Below are 20,705 nucleotides of genomic sequence, written 5' to 3'. Positions count from 1 at the left end.
GGGGAGAGAGACTGGGCTCTCTGGGACATCACTTCATCTTGAAGACCAGCCCTGCCGGCTTCAGGAAGGACCTGCCAGCCCTGGACCAGACACCCTTTTTCTCTCACGCACCCCACCCTGTCCACGGCGCTGACCCCAAGACCGGCTTCAGGCTTCAACTCCGGGCTCAGCTCTGTGGACAATCTTCCTTGAACGCTCCCCGTCCATGGGTACCAAGTCCCACCCACCCCGTAAGACCAGCCAGAGAATCCACTCCTGCCGAGGGAGTTGGGGTCCGTCCCCCACCCGGGCCCACCAGCCCTGCCTGTCCCCCAGTGTCACTGCCCAGCTCAGCCCCACCTGCTGCAGCCCTGAGACCCATCAGGGCCTCCCCGTGAGGCTCCACAGGAAGCCGTGTCTGCCCTTCTCTTTGGTCCCCAGAATTACTGATGGGGAGCCTGGGACCCCGAGTCTTCCCAGCCCTGCCCTTGCTCAGTGCACAAGCTCGGGGGAACCCTTCTCCCCCGGCTGTCACCCTGGCTGCACATTCACATCAACTGAGAAGCTCCAAGGAACCGGAAACCTCGTCCTGACCAGAACCAAATGGAAGTCTCTTGAATCTGGCGCTCTGAATGGACCCCCTGGTCACATGCGGGTTTACAACGTCACACACTCACCGTTTGGAAATGTCACTTCGCTGAGCCAGGCAGATCTTCCTCACGTCGACAGGTTTCAGGAAGTCACGTGTGTTAGTGTCGCCATTCACGTCACCAGGGACGTCTTCCAGCGCCCACACACGGGCAAGCTCCTGGTAGCGGGTGCGAGTGTGACAAGAGTCTAACTTTCATCTGAAAGTTCCAAGTTTATCAATATGATTACAATTCGTATTGTCAGTTGTTTTCCTTGAAGTGATTTCATTTTTGAGAACGTGTCTGCCGAGCACCCAAGTTTCAATGAATCATAATTTGTCTGGCAGCTGTTCTTTCAAGGAAAGACGGTGCTCGGTGAAAACAGGGACCAGTTTGGCTCACAAGCCAAGCACCGTTGTGTTCAGTGAGCAGTAAGAGCGTCCACGGTGCACACTTCCCGGTCGGTCACACGGAGTATTCACACGATGTGTACGCAAGGATCGAGACCACATTAAACAAGCAGCTTCTCCTGCCTCACGAAGGACGTTCTTGAGTGAAACGGACAGCTTCCTTTTACTGCACAGAACACAACAACTACAGTTGGAATTTAGGTACTACCAGGATTCATTCAAGGGCATTGAGGTGTTTTTGTACTTTAACCCAAATGCAGGACCACAGAGAATGCAAATAACACCTCAACGGGTGGACCCTATAGAAATGTTCTGGGGATGCCCGGGGGGTCTGCCGATGAGACTCAGGCTCACTGCCGGAATCCAAAGATGGCTCAACATGTGAAAATCAATCAATGTAATACACATCATTAACCAAATAAAGGGAAAAAAAAACAAAACATGATCATCTCATCTCATACGATACAGAAAAATCTTTTGACAAAACTCAATGCCCTTTTCTAATAAAAAAAATTCCAAAAATTAGAAACACAGGGAAATCACCTCCACTCAACATAATAAAAGCCGTATGTGAAAAACCCACAGCCAAGTTTACACTCAATGGCGAAAGGCTAAGATGATTTACAAGACAAGGATGCCCACGTCCAGAATACATTTCACAAAGTACTAGAGGTTCTAGCCAGAGCACTGAGGCAAGAAAACATAAGTAAAAGATAGTTAAATTGGAAAGGAAGAAGTAAAATTTTCTCTGTCTGCAGATGATACAATCTCATACGTAGAAAACCCTAAAGATCGCATACAAAGAACGCTTGGGACAAATAAATCAATTCAGTAAAGTAGCAGGACAGAAAGTCAACCCACAGAATTCAGTTGCATTTCTATACACTAACAATGAACAATCTAAAAGAGCAAATACAAAAATAATTCTATTTACAATAGCATCAAAAAGAGTAAAATATTTAGGGATTAATTTAACCATGGAGGTGAAAGACGTACAAACACAGCTAAAAAAATTAAAGATGGCATAAAAAATGCCATGTTGATGGGTGAAGCCAGTGAAGGGGGTTAAGAGCACACTTACCTTGATTAGCACTGAGTCATATACAGAATTGTTGAATCACTGTATTGTATACCTGAAACTAATATAACACTGTATGTGAGCCATACGGAATTAAAATGTTTTTTTAAACAGCAATAAATTCTAAAATAAAATAATTAAAAAGAAAAATATAAAAAGAAAAAATAAATTATCTTAACCCCCCCCAATCGCCCTGTTCACAAATTGGAAGACTTATATTTTTAAGTTGTTAATACTCTTCAAAGCAACCACAGACTTGATGCGATCCCTATCAAAATCCCAATGATGTTTGGCAGAAATAGAAAAACGCATCCTAAAATTCAAATGGAATCCCAAGGGGCAGACTCCAACCAACCAAAACAAACAAACAAAAAATTTAAAAAATGTACTCCTTAAGACAATAATATCCTTAGAATAAAACATAGGGCAAAAGCTTCATGACATTGGATCTGACAATGATTTCTTGGATATGACATCAAAAGCACAGAAAAAGAACTAGACCATGAAAATTCTAAAAGGGTGTCAAAAGACACCCTCCACAGAGTCAAAAGGCAACCCACAAAATGGAAGAAAAATATATGCAAATTGTATGTGTGATAAGGGACTGACATCCAGAATATGTAGAGAACTCCTAAAGCTCAACAACAACAAAATCTATTAAAAAATTGATCAAAGGGTTTGAATAGATATTTCTCCAAAGACATGTAACTGGTCATAACACATGAAAAGGTGCTCAACATCAATGATCATTAAGGAAATGCAAATCATAATTACAGTGAGATATGACCTCACACCCATTAGGATGACCACCATCAAGAAAACAAAATAACAAGTATTTGACAGGATGTGTTGAAACCAGAATCCTCATGCACCATTGATGGAAATACAAAATGGTGCAGCCACTGCAGAAAAGTGACAGTTCCTCATAAAAGTAAAAATAGAGTTACTATATGATCCAGCAATGCCACTCAGGGCTATATATCCAAAAGAATTGAAAGTGGGATCTTAAAGAGATATTTGTACACCCATGTTCATAGCAGCATGATTCACAAGAACTCAACTATGTGAGCAACCCAAGTTCATGGATGGATGAATGCATAAACAAAACATGGCATATACATACAACGGAATACTATACAAGAAGGAAAGTCAGACACATGCTATGCCATTGGGCGAACCTTGAGAACATGATGCTCAGTGAAATAAGCCAATCACAAAAAGACAAATATTGTATGATTCCACTTAGGTGAGGGTCTTAGAGTCATCCAAACCAGAGAGACGGAAAGTGGAATGGCGGTTTCCAGGAGCTGGGGACTTGGGGGAATGAGGCGTCATCATTTCATGGGTACAGATTTTCAGTTTTTCAAGATGAAAGGAAGTCTAGAGAGAAGGATGGGTTGGTGCTTGTGTGATGTTATCAGTACGTTTAGTACCACCAAACCGAACACTTTAAGATAGAATGGGGTGCCTGGATGGCTCAGTAGATTAAGCGTCTGACTTTGGCTCAGGTAATGATGTCGTAGTTCATGGGTTGGAGCCCTGTAGTTCTCTGAGCTGTTAGCACACAGCCTGGAGCCTGCTTCGGATTCTGTGTCTCCCTCCCTCTGCTTCTCCCCTGCTCATGCTCTGACTCTATCTCTCCTCCTCAAAAATAAACAAAGAAGGAAGGAAGGGAGGGAGGGAGGGAGGAAGGAAGGAAGGAAGAAACAAAAGGTCCAACAGGCATCTAGACAGCACCCCCACCAAACCTGAACCAGTGACACTCTCAAATGCACATGGGACACTCTCCATGACAAACCAGGTGCTCAGCCATAAAACACACCTCAATATATTTAAAAATTAAAAACGAGGGCACCTGGGTGGCTCAGTCAGTTAAGCATCTGACTTTGGCTCAGGTCATGCCCTCACAGTTCGTGGGTTCAAGCCTCACATCGGGCTCTGTGCTGACAGCTCAGAGCCTGGAGCCTGCTTCGGATTCTGTGTCTCCCTCTCTCTGTATCCCTCCCCTGCTCACACTCTACAAGCTCTCTCTCTCTCTCTCGCTCTCTCTCAGAAATAAACATTGAAAATGTTTTAAAGAGTTACGATGGCAAATTTCATATTACATGTATTTTACAATTTTTTTCTTAAAAAAAACACACAAGCAAACAAAAAATCATTAAAGAACTCACAAGATAGTGAAAACTGGCAGGCCAGGATCTACAAGAAAATGGAGTCAAGCCTATGTTTGTAGTTTCCTTACCCCTGGGGACACTTTGTTGAAACCAAAGGGAGCAACAGAGAGGCCAACTGAGCTGTGCTTTCACACCCTTGCAGGTCTGGGACACCAGAAGTGCATCCTGGTGACCCTTCTGGCTTTGGCTGGAACACCAAAGGGCCGAACACACTAGTCTTGGTGAACTGGAAGTAGACGGACTTTCTGGGGGGATATGGGTTCCGTGTTATCACTCAGCACCCGGAGGTGAACTGAAGAGATCCCAGATCTCCAGTGCTGAAGCACTGACAGAGATGTAAAATTACCTCTGAAAGAAGGTATCTGATTTCTTCAAACTTTAAAAACACAGCATCTGGGGCACCTGAGTGGCTCAGTGGGTTGAGCATCTGACTCTTGAGTTTAGCTCAGGTCATGATCCCAGGGTCATGGGATCAAGCCCCACATCAGGCTCTGTGCTGTGTGTTGAGCCTGCTTGGGATTCTTCCTCTCTCCCTTTGCCCCTCCCCTGCTTTCTCTCTCTCTCTCTCTCTCTCTCTCTCTCTCTCTCTCTCTCTCTTTTCTCTCTCTCAAATAAGTAAATAAATAAACAAAAAATAAATACCAATAAAAACACAACATGTGACACACGATAACCATGGACAGGAGTCAAGACAACATGAACAGAACCAAAAGACGTAACACAGAGACCAGACACATAATTTATCAGTGTCACACGTACACTTTAAAGTGACTTTGTTCATAATGATCAAGCAGACAAAGGATACACTGAAAAGTTCAGTTTGGAAGTGGAAACTTCTTTCGTAAAACATGGAAACTCTAAATCTGAAAAATCCAACTACGAAAGTGAATTTAAGTGGATGGGCTTAAGAGAAAATTAGATACAGCCAAAGAGAGGTTTAGTAAAATAGAAGATAGATGTCCAAAGTGTCCAGAATAAACAATAGAGGTACAAAGGATAGAAAATACAGAAGAACAGGCAAAAAATAGAAAGAACACAGGAATAAGGTTCATATACACATAGTCAGAGTCCCAAAAGAAGGTAAGAGATTGAATTAATGAGAATGAAAAAGTGAAAAGATACTGGCTGAGGATTTTCCAAAGTGAAAGAAAGACATCGAGACACAGAAGCAAGAAACCCTACAAGTCCCAACCAGGAAAAAATAAAGCAAAATCACCACCAAAACATATTACAGCAAAACTATTTATCCTTAAACAAAGAAGGGTTTGTTTTAAATAAGAGTCAACATTTTTTTTAAAGAGCAGCTACTAAAATGACAGCCAACATCTCAACAGAAACAATGAAAACTATGATAAAATGACTAATAGCCTTAGAGTGCGAAACAGGAAATAATGCCAACCAAGGATGCCACATTCAGTGATAATACTCCTTGAAAATTAAAGTTAAATATTTAAGTGCACAACACAGTATTGCCAACTACGGACCCTGTGCTGTGCAGCAGACCTCCAGAACTAATTCATCCAGCACAACTGAAACCTTATGCCCACTGAACAACGTCTGCCCATGTCCCCCCTCCCTCCAGCCTCTGCTTCTACGAGTCTGACTATTTTAGGAACATCATATAGGTGGAATCGTGTAGTATCTGTCCTTCTGTGGCTCTCTTGTTTCATTTTGTGTAATGCCTTCAAGGTTCATCCACATCACAGCAAAACAATGCAATTGCACCAAGCTTCCAGTCAAGTAAAGATGGTGTGCTGGATAAAAAAATCATCAAGACCCAACCGTACCCGTGTAGTGTTGAAACACACATATCTATAGCATATTTACTTGTTCAAGGGTAAACACACACACATATACATATGTAACTTACGTATATATACATAGTCTAAATGTACACCTGTACATATGTGTATGTGTATATCTATATCTATGTATTCCATATGGACGCATAGACGCATCCCACCAAATCTTACCAAAGCTGTGAAACTATATTAATACTAAAGTAGACTTTAAGTGAAAGAAATTTGGAGACAAAGAGAAACACTTCATAATAAAACTGTCAGTGTGCCAGGAAGGTTAAAAAACAACTCTAAATTTATGGGCACATACATAGTAATGCAACTTCAAGAAACAACAGTGAGCAAAACTACAAGGACAGACAGACGAACCCACACTCACCTGGGGTATTTCAATACGTGGCTCAGCAACTAAGAGGAGAAGCAAGAAACAGCAGCAAAGACAGAGAAAACGTGAAGAAACGCACAACAAAGTCGATCCGGGGGATCCGTGTGGAACGCTGTACCCAGCAAAGGCAGAATGAACCCTTCTCAAGCACGTCCCCACAAGCCTCGAGGGATGCAAAGGTATCTGGTCCATCTCAGGGACCCACCGTGAGCTTCTCCTCTGGCAGGTGCTGGGACAGCAAGAGGAAGTCAGCGCAGAGCTGCGTGGGGCTGGGGGGCACGAGGGGGTCTGAGCTCACTCTTGAGGCCTGTTCCACCGTGTGCACAGGAAGGGTGGGGCCGGGAGAATCTCCCGTGGCACACAGCAGGGCCGGAGGTGATCCGCAGCCACACAGAACCAGCTCAAGAATCAGCAGCCTCTTCCCACCCTCAAGAGCATGGGGAACACCCACCTTCTGGAGGAGCCCCGGGGAACCACTTGGCGAGGGTCCTGCCCCAGCACAAAGCAAAGTTTCAAGCCACCCGAGCAGAACAAGTCCCTCTGTCCTAAGATGAGTCACAGATTCCCGGCAGAGCCTGGGCACCGGGCCAGAGGGGCTGCAGGGCCAGGGGGCTCGGAAGGCCTTCGCTGGTGGCCAGGCAGCCGGGTGACCCAGGCAGAGAGCCAAGGGGACAGGTGCCCCCCCCCCCAGATTCTCTGGGTCTCAGCTTAAGTGCCTTCTCCTCGGAGGCCCCTTTGAAACCGCCATCTGTCCCCTCACCCAGATCACTAGCGTCCTTACAACGACATGACGTGATCTGGCCATTTACCTGTCATTTCCTGACTGTCGTGGCCTCTGAGGACACAGGGCAGGGACTTCCCCTGAAGTAAGCAACAGCCGGCACCTAGGGCAAGCTCGGAACTCACCTGTTGGATGAAGGACAGGGACGCGTTACTACTGATGACAGCAAAGGACCGTTTTATTAAGTGCCTACTGCACGCAAGCTCTAGGCTCGGCCCCCTGAGAGAGAGATTCCTCCCTGACCTTACGGATGAAGGGTGTGACCATGTGAAGAACTGAGCCCGGCCCCCGACCCCCCTTACTTGGGAGGCCTTCCTTCAGGAGACCCCGGCTTTACTGCCTCCAGAGAGAAACCAGGGTCATGACCATCCCACGGGGCTGCTCAGACTTCAGCCGGGACGATCCCTGGGCCAGGGGAGGTGCCTTGGGCAGCCCTGCCCGCCCCCCAGGCCCCAGGCTCCCCCATCCCGGGTCTGGGCTTTCCCTGGTACTCAGCCACGCCGGAGGCTGCTTCTAGAGCAAGCAGACAGGGCCCCCGGTGTTCCCCCTCAAAGCCCGTGCTGGGGCAGCACGGTGCCCAGCCTTAGATGCGGCCAGAGCACGACCCATGGCCGCTGTCTCCATCAGTGCTCGCCAACAGCCTCGTTCTGTGTCATCCAGGGTGCAATTAGCAGACCCTGCCTTTACAACCCAAATAAACTCCTCTTTAATGAGAATCCTTTTCCTTCCATTATTTTATGCGTAACTGGTTAGAGACACTTAGTAAAAATCATTTAGAATAGCAATAAGGCCAGAGTGGCCGATCACGGGACAGAGTCATGCGTCGTGAACATCTGTTCTCTCTGTGAACCCAGCAGAAGAGCCAGGCCTCGATGGGAAGCCATCAAGTGAGACACAAAAGCCGCCCTGGGGTGGGGGTCTAAGCCTTCCTCTGCACCAGGTCCTGCCTCGAGCATCCCACACGTGACCGCCCACTCACACCCACCGTCGCCCTTCGAGATGGGAATTACAAAGATCTCCACCACACAGAGGGGGGAACCGGGCCACACAGAAGCAGGAAGGTGAACTTTTGATCCACCCCAAGGCCATGTTAAAGAGGATGTTGAGCCTCTAAATCCTGCCCTGCCTCGGCGTCTACACCAACCTGAGGAACCCACGGAGACCATGCCATCCACAATGTCACACGCGGCAGAGCTGGTGGCCACGGTCCCAGATGCCACACGATCGGATGTGGGGCTTGTCCTTTGCCAGCGGGGGACAGACTGCCCGATGGCTGCAGCTTGGCTCTCAGCTCTCGATCCCTCCAGCCTGTCCTCTCCATGCCCGGCCCCAGGAGCCGCAGCTAGGACGGACGGGAGAGAGTAAGAGTGAGCACCTTGGACAGCAGCTCTCGACCAGGAGGGCCGGGCCAAGGACATGTGGAGCTGAAAGCCCCACACAGGAGGGAGCCCAAGGCCAGCCCTCCAGGCAGCGACTGCCCCTTCGCTGCCCCCGTGGGCTCAGGCCACAGGGCCCCGTTTGAAAGCACCACCGTCCTCACAGTGTAGCCTGGAGAGAAGGCAGGCAAGTGGGCCCCCGCAAAGTGCGCGGGCCCCAGAATGCTTCACGGCAACTCCCCACACCCGAGGGCTTTGCACGCTCCCGACAGAGCTGGTGTACCCAGGTGGCCCGCCCCGACAGAGGGTGACTGCTCCAGCAACACGCACATGTTCCAACATTAAAGAATTTGAGAACAAATGGGGTGTCTGGGTGGCTCGGTCGGTTAAGTGTCCAACTCTTGATTTTGGCTCAGGTCACGATCTCCTGGTCATGAGTTTCAGCCCTGTGTCGGGCTCTATGCTGATAGCGTGGAGGCTGCTTAGGATTCTCTCACTCTCTGTCCCTTCCCCACTCATACGTGTGTGCTCTCTCTCTCTCTCAAAACAAATAAACATTGGGGCGCCTGGGTGGCGCAGTCGGTTAAGCGTCCGACTTCAGCCAGGTCACGATCTCGCGGTCCGTGAGTTCGAGCCCCACGTCAGGCTCTGGGCTGATGGCTCAGAGCCTGGAGCCTGTTTCCGATTCTGTGTCTCCCTCTCTCTCTGCCCCTCCCCCGTTCATGCTCTGTCTCTGTCTCAAAAATAAATAAACGTTAAAAAAAAAATTAAAAAAAAAAAACAAACATTAAAAAAAAAAAGAATTTGAGAACTAAATCACCTATGTGCTCTTCTTGATAAAAATCTTGCAAAAAATGCATCCTACCAAGAGATGAAGCAAAAAAGAAAAATACTAGACAAAGAAACCATAACAGGTGCACACAGACATGTATACATACATATGTACATGCATACAAACATATACATACATGTATACCTATATACATACACGCATGCATACATGCACCATGAAACAACCAGGCTCTGAATCCATATTAACATAGAGCTAAGACTTTTAAACTCTTTGAGGAGGGACTGGTTGCCCTAGAATGTCAGCATCACAAACCACCACAGGAAAAGCAATATGGGCAACCGAGCTTGGCAGGGGTCGGGGCAGGAGGAGTGGATAAAAGCCAGAATCGCCGCGTCTCCTCACGGGAGTCAGTCCTCAGTGACTGAAGTTGGGGGGGGGGGGGGAAGTATTTTTAAAAAATAATGACTGCATGCTTTCATTGGTTTTGTAATTTATTTCCTTCTTCTTAGATCATTTAGGAGAGAATATGCCTGGCCCTTCAAAAACTGGAGTTAAAGGTTTTTGCATTTTACATCCCTTTCTTTTTCTTCTGTGCAGTTAAATTTATTAATTTGTACTTTCAAAAGCACGATGAGATACTTCCATTCTTACAAAAGTGTTTTCATCTGTAAATCTGCAGATTCTCCGTTCATTGTAGATGCTGCTCTCTATCAGTCGCCCATATACGTGCCTAAAGGGCTGTCTGGGAAGAGGGTCACTTGGGGCAGAGTGTGCTTTTGAAGGACGACCACAGTAACTCAGCCCCACGGGCAGGTGATGTGGCAGGCGGTCTCTGCTGAGGCCTCACCCACCGCCCAGGCGCCGCACAGCCCAGCGAAGTCACCTCCAGAAGATTCTGGCGTCTAGCCCATCAAGCCACCGCCAGGCGACAGGGTCTTCCCAAGCGAGGGAACCCAGACGTCACGGGGGAGAGACACATACCCCCGGTCCAAGTCCCTGACCCACAGAATCTGTGAGCACAACCAGATGGTCGTGGGTTTACGCCGCCGTGTGTGGGGCCGTCTGTAACCGGGGAAGCCGCCAACTGTGTGATTATTTATGAGCGGTAGGATTTCAGGCCATTTGTTGCTTGCTTCCTTATACATCACTTGAATCCTTTTAACGAATGGCTCTTGCTTTTATGAAAACAACAATGTCACTGCTTATTGGAGATGCCCTTTCCGCGACATTTTGCGGGCCAGGAGACGGCGGATTCCACCCGAAGGGATGTCTCTGCAGATCTGTGTTTCCGGAGGCTGGGTTGATCTCAAACCTGGCCTGGGGGCATGAGATTGCCGTCTCCTCGGGGGCAGTCTGTGCGGGGCTGAGGAGCGTAACCCACAGACTCAGACCCTCCTAGATACCTACCGCTGCCGCTGATGACGACAAATGGCCCGGTTTGGCAATGCACGTGGCCTGATTCTCCAGATGACTGCTCGTGTTCCAAACCACTTTGTACTGTGCTCAGTTGGACAAATGCTTCATGCCTCCGCCAGTTTGGGTGAAGGGCTTAATTCCGTGAAAAATCGGCTTGGCGTGCCGGTGTGTGTCAATGCCCTTCCAAGGGAAAGCTATCCTGGCTTCTGTTAATCAAGAACCGCTCTGTCACTCAGCACTGGAATATCGCCCTAATTAAAAACCTCTCTGCTCCAAATAGCTCCCTTCACGTAGGGCTGTTTCTTCCCCTAATCACAGAAAAGCTGTTAGAAAGTCCCTTTTTTTTATTTAAGACCCATATGTCTGCACTCTCGCCTGTTAATGGGACCAACCCCAACACAAAGCAGAAAGAAAACATAAACAGCACATATCTGCAGTTCTTAGAGTGAAGAAAACACCATCAAGGAGTGTTTACAAATATGTTTACTAATCTGCGAGCTGCACAATAATCATCGGGAAATTTGATAAATTGACTTCAAAATAAAGAACCAAACGTAACAGGACGTGCTTAATGTTTCAAGGCACTTTTCTGCAGGCTGGAAAAATTACCAGGAACAGAAAACACCCAGGCTGAGATCTGCAGTGGCCTCCTTCCAGAAAAGCCCGGGCCCTGAAGTCGGCCATCCTGACTGAAGTCCGCCTCCTCCCGGCCGCACGACCTCGGGCAGGTCACACAACAATCTGTGCCAAGGAACCGAATCCCAGGACCGTGCTGATGTTGGCATGAGACCGTGTAGGTACAACAGTGAGCACAGAGCCCGGCTCACATCACGCAATGACTGTTAGCGGATATTCTCCGGCCCAATCACACGCTCAGCCAGCAGTGAGTGAGTTCCCTTCCCCCGGAGACACCCGACCGGTGGTGGACTGGGGCACCTCCTTGCTCCTCAGCATCCCGTGACATCAGGCGGGCAGCTTGCAGTCGGCCAGGGTGGGGGCACTTATACCGCAGAAACGGGCAAACGCCATACATCAAGCCTTTCCTTCCCCCCACCCCGTCAATAGACTGGCTTGTTAAACATGGACCAGCACAGCTCTGGACCCAACAGAAGCCAGATGAATGGGAATGATTTAGAATCAGTCACGACCCATGATGCAGGATCAGTCACAGGAAAACTGGCAGATGGGTCAGACCCCGTGACCTTCAAAAGTCATTCACCCCCCTCCCCCACCCCTGCAAACGTGGCAGATCCACACAGTGGAAGGACCGGGCGTGGGCCGTAGAGGCAGAGCTGCTGGGTTTGGACAATCCTGTTTTAGACACGGGAGGGCTGCGGCTCCCATCGGGCCCGGGACTCGCTCAGGATGAGGGACTTTCAACTGGCGGAGCTCATCACCTCTGACCCCGCGGCCTGCCTCTTTCGCTCATGGAGGTGCCCCTCTGGGCAGCTCACGCGGGACCCAGACATCAACCAAGAGGCCCCTACGACGTCTGAACAATGACCCGGCTAGTGGTGCGCCTGGGACTCAGAGGCGACTTAGCTCATCTTCTGGTCCTGAGATCTGTGTTTTCCCACAAGAACCAAGCCAAGTAAACAAACACTTGAAGCCCCACATGAACCCATATCTCTAAACCCCACTGGAAAATGGTTTTAAAAGGGGGGGAAAGCCTACATAGATTTCCCCGTTCATCTGCACAAACCGCAAAACTCAATTCTTTCACTTTTATTGGGGAACAAGTTGAAACAGCCCTCCAAATTAAGGAAATAACTTTACAAAGTGTTAACATTTTCTTATTTTAGAAATATTCATTACCTCTATATGTCTCTCCTATGTGCTTATATAACAGCATTTTTTTTCTCCCATTTGCCAATTTTTAATGATTTTTCTCTCCTTCTACTTACAACAAAGCAATCATTTCGAATTAATTAAGTTTTCATTAAAATGTATTATTGCAATGTCCCAGGTACCGAGTAGTGATTTTGTTTCCGGGAGCACAAGCCTGCACGAAAAACACCATAAATTTTGCAAGTAGACGATTTCAACCCCATTCCTTCCTCCAGCTGCTGGAGCAGGAGCGTGCACACAGTAGGTTCCCAAAAGATGGTTGAGAGAGCACTGAGTAGCGATAGTAATTATTAGTGTCATTAGTAAAGAGAGGACATTTATAGAGGATTCCCCAAAATGCGCAAAATGAAATTTCATTTCATCCCAACCACCCTCTGATGCGGACCTGAATATAGGCCTTTTTTTATCGCATAATGAGAAAACCAAGATCCAGAATGCAAAGTCATTCGCCAAAGAACACACAGTGCCAGACAGAGCTCCCCTCCGGAACCTGGTCTTTCTGACTCCATACGCGCAGGGTGAGCCGTGAGGGGAGATAGGGCCTCGGTGCCAGGAGAAACGAAGGGGTCGCCTTGAGAAAGATGTCCTCACACTTAGTCCCAGACGGGATTCATTCTCCATGTGGCACACGGTTATTTTCTTTTCAAGACCAACGAGCTTGATTCAAAATCAGAGTCATTTTAATACTTGAAGGATAGAGAGGAGGGGCACCCGGGTGGCTCAGGCAGTTGAGCGTCTGACTCTTGATTTCGGCTCAGGTCATGATCCCAGGGTTATGGGACTGAGCCCGTGTCAGGCTCCATGCTGGTCATGGAATCTGCTTAACGTTCTCTCTCTCTCTTTCTCTCTCTCTCCCCTCCCTCCCCCGTCCCTCTCCCCTGCTCATTCTTTCTCTTAAAAAAAAAAAGTCTTGAGGAGCTCAGAAAATTGAACACTGGAGGCAAAATAAATATATATATATCTAGCCAAGTTACTTCAAAAAGAGAAAATTAACCTTGATTTTTAGGGCCATTACACCTTCCTGTAGTCGCTCCTTTTTAATAGCGCTCTTTGCCACGCCTATGGGAGCCCAGATGCCTCGAGGGAAGTGGACAGCTGCGTGTAAGTGCCACGCCTCTCCCGGACACCGGGCGTCACCGCAGGGAAAGGAAAACACTCGTCTGGGGGACGGAGGGGATGTGAATGTTCTTGGCTTCTTGCACACTCAGTCTTGAATTCTTTGGGGTGAGAAATCTGAATCCTGGGAGCATTTCTGGGGCAAGCAGCCCAGCGGCTTCATCAGGAGGATGGACAGAGGAAGCCAATCTGGGCTCTTTGGTTTATACGCAAACAAACGAACAAACAAATCCCTACCTTGCTCGTTACTGGGTTTTATGCCCTTTCTCACTCTGGATGCCTGCCTGCATCTTCTACCTCATTCTCCGGTCTGGGCCGCGTGGGCACTCACATCCCCCGTCCGTCCCGACCCCTGTGCGGAGCATCTCTGCTGATGGGCCTGTCTTATGGACTCTCACGGCCCCACCTGCAGCACAGAGGGCCGTGCCTACCTAACCAGCCTGCAGGTGAAGCGCTCCTTAGAGCCACCCTGGGGATGCTCAGCCCGGCCTGCGGTGCCTGCCTGCCTGCCCCTGGCCCTTTGCATGCACCAAGTCCCCCAGTTAGAACACAGGGCAGCACGGTGGGAGGCGGAGAGCCGTGACACATGGTTCATGCTCCTTGGATCCAGGAGCTGTGGGTTCAAATCCTGCTGGGGCGTTACCGTCTCACCTTGGGAATGGCAATTAGTTCTCTGGCCCCCGCTGGTAACACTCATACGAAGGCCACCTTATGGACTCTGGGTAATGCAGTGAGGTGGCACCCTTGAAAATGTGTGCCAGCTCCCGAGGACCCCCTTAGATGACTGGTCCACAGCAACGGGACAAAGCCAGTCCTTTTGTAAATGGAACACTGTCCTGATCGGACGGGGGATGGGCCCCTGACCCATTCCCAGGAATATGGGATTGAGCCCAAGGGTAATTCGTGTCTTCCATGGGGACTTGTGCCATCAGGGTGAGGAGCCACAGGAGGCCACAGGGACAGGGGTGCACAGCTCCAGACAGAAGGCCACAGCGGTGGCACAGGAAGAGCCAGAAGAAGGTGCCGAGAGACTCCGGACATTTCTTCCAATCTGATCCAGGCCAGTTCCCAAACAGGTCCCGTCCACATCCCAGCCCCAGGTCACATGACACGCTCGGGAACCCCCATAACCAGCGCCTACTTCCTACCACTTCTGTTCCCTACGGGCAAATGGTTTTAATTACTGCTGTTAAAGAGGTGGCCTGCGGAGCTCTCCTCTCTTCCCTCCTCCTTCCCCGCCATCCCCTGGAATCAGACCCATTCAGCAAGGAACCCTCAGCCCCAAAGGGGCTCTGTCTGGAACCCACACGGGGCTCTGCCGAGCGGTGGCGAACCTGGATCCTTGTTAGAGCAGGGCCCCCACTCCTGGCAGACTGTGCAGATCACCCCAAGCGAACCAGCAGCCTGAGCAGGAGTGAGAAGGGAGGGGCAAGGGACGATCCTGGGCCCCAGGCAGGAGGCTCAGGTGGCTGAAGCCTTCATGACCTGGGTCACCTAGGGGAACTCCTTGTCCCTCACCTGCTGCCACCCAGGGTCGGGGACATCCCTCGGCACCAGCCCTGCCTCCTCTCTGCCCCCGGCACCCTCTGTGCTCCAGGCTCTGGCTGGTGCTTGTCCACTGTGCCCACAACAGCCAGGTCAAGACGACAGGGCACCACAGGCTGAGGTCAGAGCCCGGGGTAGATGGCACAGGATGTCAAGACCCCGTGTGCCCCTTGAAGCAATGGCTCCTCAGCTAGGACGAAACCCAAAGAATTCACGCTCCTCGATCCTTGACAACATTATTTAAATGGTCTCTGATTTATCGCTAACTCAATATGCATTGTCATTTTTAAGTAATTACAGAAAATCCCGTGATCTAAGTGCTATTGTGCGAGGAGCACAACTCCAAATAAACACCACCTCTGCCTTCAGTCATCTCGGTAATGGGGATCGATGCCTACTGATTTTTCGAACGTGAACATGTAAGAGGTCCTTGAAGCCCCATTACTCTGGCTGGGGCATAAATCCTCCATCATCGATAATGAGGGCCTGGCAGCGGCCCATTCCTCCCCACCCACTTCTGTAGGCACCTGTTCTCCCACAGGGCCAGGGTCCAGAGTCCCGCAGGATGGGTCCAACCACAGCCAGTGCCCGAGACGCCCAACGTTAGCGCTCCACATCCCACTTAGGCGAATACATCACACGCAGGCGTGTTCCAGGTCCAGCGAGGGACAGCAGGAGAGAAGATGCGGCTTCTGCCCAGGCAACGTTCCAAGTCCCATCTGAAGAGCCTGATGCAGGGGTCTGAACCATGAGATGATCCGAGGTGTGGTTCTGCTCTGCTCGGTGCTGGCGGGGTGGCCCTGGGACACCCTGACCTCGCCGAGCCTCCGGTTACCCTTCATAAAACAGGACGAATGTCGGCATTGTGCCTGGCTGAAGTGACAACGGAGGCGATAAATAAGAAAGCATTTTGAGGCTGTGAAGTGCTGAACAAGAACGAGGCACTGAATGATTAAAGAAGGACAGTGACTTACAGAAAGCAGTGTTCCATCAGGGACCAGAGGGGCGAGAAGGGTTCTTCAGAGGGATGCACGCTACTCCACCAGCTTTCTCATAAACGAAAACAGAACTCATAAAACTACTTGATGTCAAATAAATAACAAGACGTGGTCCATTTCACTAAAGAAGGAAGATAGGACAGAGCTTGGTACACAGCAGGTGCTCGAAACTGCATGAGCAGATGAGCAAAGAGACACAGAGAGGGGGGATCAGTGTGCCCAACAAGGAGCCGTGGCTGGGAAACAAGAAGAAGCAGAGATATCCATGTGCCGTGCCACGGACAGAGCCACGCAGGACCGGGCGTGGGATGGGCAGCCCCGGGGACCACTGAGGGCAGCTGAAAAGGAAAAGAAGAAAAACGGGGTGGGGAAGAGAAGCCCAAACTCCTCACCCACAGCACAGGATGTTCTAACGCCCCAGGAAGATAGAGAACAAATCCAACAACGAGAAGATGAACTGACTCCAGATGAAACTCGTGGCGTGGGACAATTTGTCTAAGACTGAAATAATTATGTTCAGGAGGCTTGAAGAAGTAACAGAGGCGAATGAGAGAGAATATACTTTTAAAAGCACCAGAAACTACAGAAAAACAAAACGGGCAATAATGGTAAACGTTTATTTTTTAAAAATTAGGAAAGCAAAGGGCGCCTGGATGGCTCAGTGTCCAACTCTTGATTTTGGCTCAGGTCATGATCCCAGGGTTGGGGGTTCAAGCCCCAAGTCCAGGCTCTGTGCTGACAGCGTGGCTCCTGCTTGGAGCCCTCTCTCCCTCTCTCTCTCTCTCTCTCTCTCTCTCTCTGCACATACCCCGTTCACACCCTTGCTCTCTCCTCTCTCTCTTTCTCTCTCAAAATAATTTTTTTTTAGTTTTTAGAAATTAGAAAGTTCTTGAAATAAAACATGTGGTTAAGAAGAACACATTTTAGGCAGAAGAGGGTTAAAGGGAGAATTAGTGAGCTGGAGAGAGTGCTGAGGAACTCAGCTGGACTATGGCTCAGACAGGCAAATGATTTACACAGATGGGCAGATATGGGCACACACACACGTGCACGCACACACACATGCACACACCGCATGTTACCAGTTCCACACGCACTTTTTCACACTTGGACACGTCTGAGATAGGAATACATGTTACAGCTGAAGGTCACCTGCAACCACACTGAGTCTAGATTGGAGACGCCTCCCAGAGGGAACTGGCATTGGCCCCACCAGGCTCCTAAAAGTACTACCGACCCACCACCACTCGGAGTTAAAATCTGTGGTCAAGACCCGAATCCAAACTGTAAACCTGAGCACATACACCCGTGGACTTTGAAATCTCGGGGGCGTGTTTTCTGTCTCGTGGGTTCATTCATCACTTCCTCCTACAACCCTTTGGGGTCCCAGCCTTAGGTGGGGGTCTCCGATCAGACTCCTCACCCGTGGCGTGTGCCTTACAGGCACGTGAAAAAGAGTGGTTGGTTCTCCTTCCGTCAGCAGTATCCGAGGTTGGCTGAGGTATGTTCCTATACATACCTACACACACACACACACACACACACACACACACACACACAGTCAGCGGTGATCTCACAACTGTCTGCTCACCATTTCAGAAGGAGAAGAGAGACAGATTTAGGGAAAAGACAGGGGTCCTCACTTCAAACTTGCAGTGTAAGTACAAAGCCGGATAAACAGACAGCCGTCCACATGCGGACACGCGGCCACGAAACCCCACAGCAGCGAGATAAAAAGAGAATCTCCCAAGCTAGCAGAGAAACGAGGCAGATACTTACGAAGGACCACAAAGTAGACGGACAGTGAGTTTATCAACCACAACAGAGATCAGAAGAAAATCGACCAGTGTCTCCAAAAGGCGAAAATCATCACCAATCTACATCTTGTGCCAAGACAAACCACTATTCAGGAAGAAGGCAAAGTGAAACCTTGCAAGGACGAAAAGGATTTGCCACCAAAGACTCGCACGACAAGACCCTTCAGAGAAGAACCTTTCAAGGGGAGAACGGCCCCTGAGGGAGCTCACAGCAAGCAGGGCAAAAGGTGAGCTTAGACGCTAATGATACACAGACAGATTGATGGCTTGACCTAAATTTCGACTCGTCACACATGACAGCAGGTTTGGGGGTTTTAAAGGCAAAATTACATCGCCAGTAACAGTAACAGAAAGGGTGATCGCGGAGAGGCCCATGGGCAGGCCGTGTGTGCTGCGATCCACGTCACGTGGTGGGGGGGGGAATAACACAGGCACCTGCCCCCCACCCTGCGGCCAGCGTCCCCACGGTGCTCTCCCAGGGGAACCGCTACTTGGGTTTAATACATCAATGTCATGGACCTAAGATAGCTCTCCAGGCAATGTTTTCGGCTATTATTTATACGGAACTCTTTATGTTTATCCCCCTCGAAGCTCAATTCAGCATTTTAAACAAAACAATCTCCAGGAGTATGATCCAGACACAAATGGCAGAAGGTTGGAAGCACATGCACAAAGGTTTTCAAAGGCCACCAAGCACCCAGGGTGGGGAGAGACACCCGGGCGGCTGCTGTCCCGAGAAAGGCATGACTCCCTGAGGGCCGTGCGGAGACGGTGCTAAATACTCACCTTGGATTTCAGGGCGATGTGATGGGAGGAGAAAGTAGCCTGATGTCTCCTGCAGGCCTGTGTCAACACGCTGACGAAAGTAACCAGCAAGGCTAGAGGCCCGACTGCGTTTTGCAGTTCTTCCCCGCACACGAGTCCACCAGCCCCGCTGAAGATGTGCCCAGCCCCCTCCTCGGGGGTCTCGCAGCAGCCCCCAGGGAGAGTCGTCACGGGCCTCCTGAGTCTGCCTCCCCACCCGGCCCCTGTGCCCATGACCGCCTGCCACACGTCTTATTCTCGGCTGACTTGGAGCCTCAGGGATCTGCCTCAAGTTAGTCTGCATTTTTCTAACGAGTGTGTTTATTTCTGTGTGTTATTTGCTGTGCTATATGGCAAACATAATGTTTGCAGAATGGCATATAAACTAGACATATTACTTCCTGCAGAGCAGTGACCTGTCAGCAAACCATAACGAGTGCTGGCGGTCTGGAAGTGACGCCCAAACACTTCATGCCCCAGTATGCAGGGTTTTCTGTTTTATTTAGGCCCTGTTCTGTGTTTTAGATACACTGTAGGAAATCGGCCGAGAGTCTGGGGTTGGCGTGCAAGGCATAATAAATTTTTTCCTTTTGAGTGAACAATGGGAACCAACCTGGTCTGCACGTTTGCATAGAACCGGTTTCCAGGGGTTCACAGATGACCAGCTGGAACGGAGACCCTGGACTCAAGCACGTGTGTTACACCGGGAAAATGCACACTCAAAATGTTTACAATGTAAAAACGTACAGAAAAAACACTAAAGTCTTATCATCGCAATATATAACCTCCAAACCAACAAAGGGGGAAAAACTTAGGAAATACTATTAATCAATAGAAGGTGAGAGAAAGAAGGAAGGAAGGAAGGGAGGAAGGGAGGGAGGGAGGGAGGGAAGGAGGGAGGAAGGGAGGCAGGAAGGAAGGAAGGGAGGGAAGGAAGGGAGGGAGGGAGGGAGGGAGGGAGGAAGGAAGGGAAGAAGGAAGGAAGGAAGGAAGGAAGGAAGGAAGGAAGGAAAGGAGAGAGGGAGGGAGGGAGGAAGGAAGGGAAGAAGGAAGGAAGGAAGGAAGGAAGGAAGGAAGGAAGGAAGGAAGGAAAGGAGGGAGGGAGGGAGGGAGGGAGGGAGGAAGGAAGGAAGAAAGGAAAGGAGGGAGGGAGGGAGGGAGGGAGGAAGGAAGAAAGGGAGGAAGAAAGGAAGGAAGAAAGGAAGGAAAAGGAAGGAAGAAAGGAAGGGAGGAAGGGAGGGAGGAAGGGAGGGAGGGAGGGAGGGAGGGAGGGAGGGAGGGAGGAAGGAAGGAAGGAAGGAAGGAAAAGGAAGGAAGGAAGGAAAAGGAAGGAAGGAAGGAAGGAAGGAAAGGAAGGAAGGAAGGAAGGAAAGGAAGGAAGGAAGGAAGGAAGGAAAAGGAAGGAAAAGGAAGGAATGAAGGGAGAAAGAAAGAAAGAAAGAAAGAAGAAAGAAAGAAAAAGAAAGAAAGAAAGAAAGAAAAAGAAAGAAAGAAAGAAAGAAAGGAAAATGATGAAAAACAACAACCATGGAATAATCTGGACACAAGTCTAAATATGTTAGTGGTCATAGTAAATGCAGAAGGAGTAAAATCATGGAAAAGAAGTCCCAAAACATTACATTGGATTTTTAAATGCAGCTAATTCCTGATTTCAAGAAATGTAACTAAATGCAAATCACACAGAGAAGTGGAAAATAAAGGAATGGAAAAATATTAACAAGTAAAATATTAAATAAAAGGAAGGTAGGTAGCAAGAC

General features: G+C 49.2%; 1 long non-coding RNA gene across 1 annotated transcript; it reads right to left on the bottom strand.

Moving 5' to 3' along the window:
- Nucleotides 1-662: 662 nt before the first annotated feature.
- LOC132695447 (uncharacterized) lies at nucleotides 663-7,362 on the bottom strand. The gene is made up of 4 exons (XR_009617815.1): nucleotides 7,264-7,362; nucleotides 6,449-6,683; nucleotides 2,100-2,157; nucleotides 663-1,184 (listed from the first exon to the last, which is right to left on the bottom strand). It is a non-coding gene; the product is annotated as an uncharacterized LOC132695447 (long non-coding RNA).
- Nucleotides 7,363-20,705: the final 13,343 nt, after the last annotated feature.

Source organism: Panthera onca, chromosome B4, assembly GCF_046562875.1.
Source record: "Panthera onca isolate mPanOnc1 chromosome B4, mPanOnc1 haplotype 2, whole genome shotgun sequence".
Classification (NCBI taxonomy): Eukaryota; Metazoa; Chordata; class Mammalia; order Carnivora; family Felidae; genus Panthera; species Panthera onca.
Note: the sequence above shows the minus strand (reverse complement) of the source record. Positions and strands in the feature narration are given on the sequence as shown.